The sequence below is a fragment of the Chlorocebus sabaeus genome, chromosome 7, assembly GCF_047675955.1.
Source record: "Chlorocebus sabaeus isolate Y175 chromosome 7, mChlSab1.0.hap1, whole genome shotgun sequence".
Classification (NCBI taxonomy): Eukaryota; Metazoa; Chordata; class Mammalia; order Primates; family Cercopithecidae; genus Chlorocebus; species Chlorocebus sabaeus.
The window spans coordinates 134,003,791-134,009,366 of NC_132910.1; positions in this window are offsets into that span (position 1 = coordinate 134,003,791).

Here is a 5,576-nt window from a genome sequence, read left to right on the forward strand (position 1 = left end):
CCCTGAAATGGGTCATTTCAGCTCTCTCCTGAGTTAACCCAGCGGCAGCACTCCAGCCACTTTCTTCACTTACATTCCAGCCCAGAGCGTTTCTTTGGCAGCTGCATCTCGGTCTCTGTTCCGGAGTGAACCGTGTTCCCTCAGAAAGCTCTGTTAAAGTCCATCACACCACTTCCTTCGACGGTGACCTTATTTGGAAATAGGGTCATTGTAGATGGAATCAGTTACAATGAGGGCACACTGGAGCACATGTGTGTGTCCTTATGAGAAGACAGCAGGTGCAGACTCAAAGAGAAAACACAGGGAAGCTGCCAGAGCCGGCGAAGGCCAGGGCTGGAGAGGCGTCTATGAGACAAGGAACGCAGAGCCTTGCCGGCCCTTGTCAGAAGCTGCAGAGAGGCTCAAACAGACACCCCCACAGCCCTGAGGAAGAGGCAACCCTGCTGACTCCTGATTTCAGATTCTAGCCTCCCAGCTTGTGAGACAAGAGATACGTGTTGTTTTAAGTCACCCACTTTGTGGCATTTTATTATGGCAATCCCAGGAAAATATTAAGAGTCTCCCAGCTGGGCGCAGTGGCTCACGCCTATAATTCTAGTACTTTGGGAGGCCAAGGTGGGCACATTGCCTGAGCTCAGGAGTTTGAGACCAGCCTGGGCAACACGGTGAAACCCTGTCTCTGCTAAAACACAAAAAATTAGGCTGGCATGGTGGCATGTCCCAGCTACTCAGGAGGCTGAGGCAGGAGAATTGCTTGAACCTGGGAAGCAGAGTTTGCAGTGAGCTGAGATCCCACCATTGCACTCCAGCCTGGGTGACAGAGTGAGATTCCGTTTCAAAAACAAAAACAAAAACAAAAACAAAATAGAGTCTCTTTTGCTGGTTCCTTCTCTTATAATACTAGAATGTCCTGGGCTCAATCCTTGGCCCTGTTGTCCACACTTGGTAATCAGATCCAATCTTGTGGTTTTACATGGCCACTTGTAGTCTGACCACGCTCAAATTTGTATCTCCAGCTGGGTTCTCTCTCTTGAACTCCAGACTCACATATCCAGCTGGCTCTCCAAGGTCTCCTTTTTAACTTTCGTGGCCTGGAAGTTAAAAAGCCCCCCAATAACCAAAGCAAACTTGAGAAGGAAAAACAAAGTTGGAGGCATCATACCTCCTGATTTCCATCTATATTACAAAGCTACAGTAATCATAACGATATGGTACTGGCATAAAAATAGACACATAGACCAGGCACGGTGGCTCACACCTGCAATCCCAGCACTTCAGGAGGCCGAGGTGGGTGGATCACTTGAGGTCAAGAGTTCAAGACCAGCCTGACCAACACAGTGAAACTCCACCTCTACTAAAAATACAAAAATTATTAGCCAGGTATAGTGGCTCATGCCTGTAATCCAAGCTACTCAGGAGGCTGAGGCAGGAGAATTGCTTGAACCTGGGAAGTAGAGTTTGCAGTGAGCAGAAAGCCAGTCACTGTACTCAAGCGTGGGTAACAGAGCAAGACTGTCTCAAAAAAAAAAAAAAAGAAAAGAAAGAAAGAAATACATACATAGACCAATGGAACAGAATAGTCCAAAAATGGAGAAGGGGGAGGTTCCAAGATGGCCGAATAGGAACAACTCCGGTCTACAGCTCCCAGCATGAGCAACACAGAAGACAGGTGATTTCTACGTTTCAAACTGAGGTACCAGGTTCATCTCACTGGGGCTCGTCAGAGAGTGGGTGCAGCCCACGGAGCATGAGCCAAAGCAGGGCAGGGCATTGCCTCACCCAGGAAGTCAAAGGGATTGTGGAATTCCCTTTCCTAGCCAAGGGAAGCTGTGACAGATGGTCCCTGGAAAATCAGGACACTCCCACCCTAATACTGCGCTTTTCCAATGGTGTTAGCAAATGGCACACCAGGAGATTATATCCCACCCCTGGCTCAGAGGGTCCCATGCCCACAGAGCCTCACTCACTGCTAGCACAGCAGTCTGAGATTGAACTGCAAGGCAGCAGTGAGGCTGGGGGAGGGGCATCTGCCATTGCTGAGGCTTGAGTAGGTAAACAAAGAGGCCAGTAAGCTCGAACTGTGTGGAGCCCACGGCAGCTCAAGGAGGCCTGCCTGCCTCTGGAGACTCCACTTCTGGGGGCAGGGCATAGCTGAACAAAAGGCAGTAGAAACTTCTGCAGACTTAAATGTCCCTGTCTGACAGTTTTGAAGAGGGTAGTGGTTCTCCCAGCACAGAGTTTGAGATCTGAGAATGGACAGACTGCCTCCTCAAGTGGGTCCCTGATCCCCGAGTAGCCTAACTGGGAGGCACCCCCCAGTAGGGGCAGACTGACACCTCATACAGCCAGGTGCCCCTCTGAGACGAAGCTTCCAGAGGAAGGATCAGGCAGCAACATTTACTGTTCTGCAATATTTGCTATTCTGCAGCCTCCACTGGTGATACCCAGGCAAACAGGGTCTGGAGTAGACCTCAAGCAAACTCCAACAAACCTGCAGCTGAGGGTCCTGACTGTTAGAAGGAAAACTAACAAACAGAAAGGACACCCACATCAAAACCCCATCAGTACATCACCATCATCAAAGACCAAAGGCAGATAAAACCACAAAGATGGGGAAAAAGCAGTGCAGAAAAGCTGGAAGTCAAATTGTCCCTGTTTGCAGATGACATGGTCATATATTTAGAAAACCCCATCATCTCAGCCCAAAATCTCCTTAAGCTGATAAGCAACTTCAGCAAAGTCTCAGGATATAAAATCAATGTGCAAAAATCACGCGCATTCCTATACACCAATAACAGACAAACAGAGAGCCAAATCATGAGTGATCTCCCTTTCACAATTGCTTCAAAGAGAATAAAATACCTAGGAATCCAACTTACAAGGGATGTGAAGGACCTCTTCAAGGAGAACTACAAAGCACTGCTCAATGAAATAAAAGAGGACACAAACAAATGGAAGAACATTCCATGCTCATGGATAGGAAGAATCAGCATCATGAAATGGCCATACTGCCCAATGTAATTTATAGATTCAATGCCATCCCCATCAAACTACCAATGACTTTCTTCACAGAATTGGAAAACACTGCTTTAAAGTTCATATAGAACCAAAAGAGAGCCCACATTGCCAAGACAATCCTAAGCCAAAAGAACAAAGCTGGAGGCATCACACTACCTGACTTCAAACTATACTACAAGGGTCTACAGTAGTAGACCCTTGGAAACTACAGTAACTGAAACTATACTACAAGGCTACAGTTACCAAAACAGCATGGTACTGGTACCAAAACAGAGATATAGACCAATGGAACAGAACAGAGTCCTCAGAAATAATACCACACATCTACAGCCATCTGATCTTTGATAAACCTGACAAAAACAAGAAATGGGGAAAGGATTCCCTATTTAATAAATGGTACTGGGAAAATTGGCTAGCCATAAGTAGAAAGCTGAAACTGGATCCTTTCCTTACTCCTTATACAAATATTAATTCAAGATGGATTAGACACTTAAATGTTAGACCTAAAACGATTAAAAACCCTAGAAGAAAACCCTAGGCAATACCATTCAGGACATAGGCATGGGCAAGGACTTCATGTCTAAAACACCAAAAGCAATGGCAACAAAAGCCAAAATTGACAAATCGGATCTAATTAAACTAAAGAGCTTCTGCACAACAAAAGAAACTACCATCAGAGTGAACAGGCAACCTACAGAATGGGAGAAAATTTTTGCAATCGACTCATCTGACAAAGGGCTAATATCCAGAACCTACAAAGAACTCAAACAAATTTACAAGAAAAAAATAAGCAATCCCATCAAAAAGTGGGCAAAGGATATGAACAGACACTTCTAAAAAGAAGACATTCATACAGCCAACAGACACATGAAAAAATGCTCATCATCACTCGCCATCAGAGAAATGCAAATCAAAACCACAATAAGATACCATCTCACACCAGTTAGAATGACAATCATTAAAAAATCAGGAAAACAGGTGCTGGAGAGGATGTGGAGAAATAGGAACACTTTTACACTGTTGGTGGGACTGTAAACTAGTTCAACCATTGTGGAAAACAGTGTGTCAATTCCTCAAGGATCTAGAACTAGAAACACCATTTGACCCAGCCATCCCATTACTGGGTATATACCCAAAGGATTATAAATCATGCTGCTATAAAGACACATGCACACGTATGTTTATTGCAGCACTATTCACAATAGCAAAGACTTGGAATCAACTCAAATGTCCATCAGTGACAGACTGGATTAAGAAAATGTGGCATGTATACACCATGGAATACTATGCAGTCATAAAAAAGGATGAGTTCGTGTCCTTTGTAGGGACATGGATGCAGCTGGAAACCATCATTCTCAGCAAACTATCGCAAGAACAGAAAACCAAACACCGCATGTCTCACTCATAGGTGGGAATTGAACAGTGAGATCACTTGGACACAGGAAGGGGAACATCACACACCAGGTCCTATTGTGGGGGGGCGGGGAGGGATAGCTTTAGGATATATACCTAATATAAATGACAAGTTAATAGGTGCAGCACATCAACGTGACACACGTATACATATGTAACAAACCTGCACGTTGTGCACATGTACCCTAGAACTTAAAGTATAACAATAAAAAACAAAAACAAAAAAAAAGGAAAATGTGGCACATATACACCATGGAATACTATGCAGCCATAAAAGAGTTTATGTCCTTTGTAGGGACATGGATGAAGCTGGAAACCATCATTCTGAGCAAACTATCGCAAGGACAAAAAACCAAACACCACACGTTCTCACTCATAGGTGGGAATTGAACAGTGAGATCACTTGGACACAGGAAGGGGAACATCACACACCGGGTCCTACTGTGGGGTGCGGGGAGGGGGCAGGGAGGAGGGAGGAGAGATAGCATTAGGAGATATACCTAATGTAAATGACGAGTTAATGGGTGCAGCACACCAACATGGCACATGTATACATATGTAACAAACCTGCACATTGTGCACATGTACCCTAGAACTTAAAGTATTAAAAAAAAAAAAAAAAAAGAATAGCCCAAAAGTAAACCTGCACATATGTGGTCAACTAATCTTTGACAAGGCTGCTCAGAATACACAATCAGGAAAAGATGTTTCCTCAATAAATGGTATTGAGGAAACTGGATACCCATATACAAAAGAATGAAATTGGGCCATATACAAAAACAACTTAAGATGGACTAAAGACTTAAATGTCTATTTTTAACTGAATTTTTTTAGTTTGTCATTGACTGAGCTTTTTGATCACATCTTCTTTGTGACTTGCTTCTACTAAATGAAATGAACTGAAATACGTGAAATATGCTCTATGTCTAGTGGCAATGGGAATCAGAAGTCCTAAGACTCAGGTACTACTCCTAGCTTTGTTGCTTCCTAGTTATGAGCACAACCTTTTTTTTTTTTTTGAGACAGAGTCTCACTCTGTCACCCAGACTGGTGTGATCTCGGCTCACCACAACCTCCACCTCCTGGGTTCAAGCGATTCTCCTGCCTCAGCCTGCCAAGTAGCTAGGATTACAGGCATGTGCCAC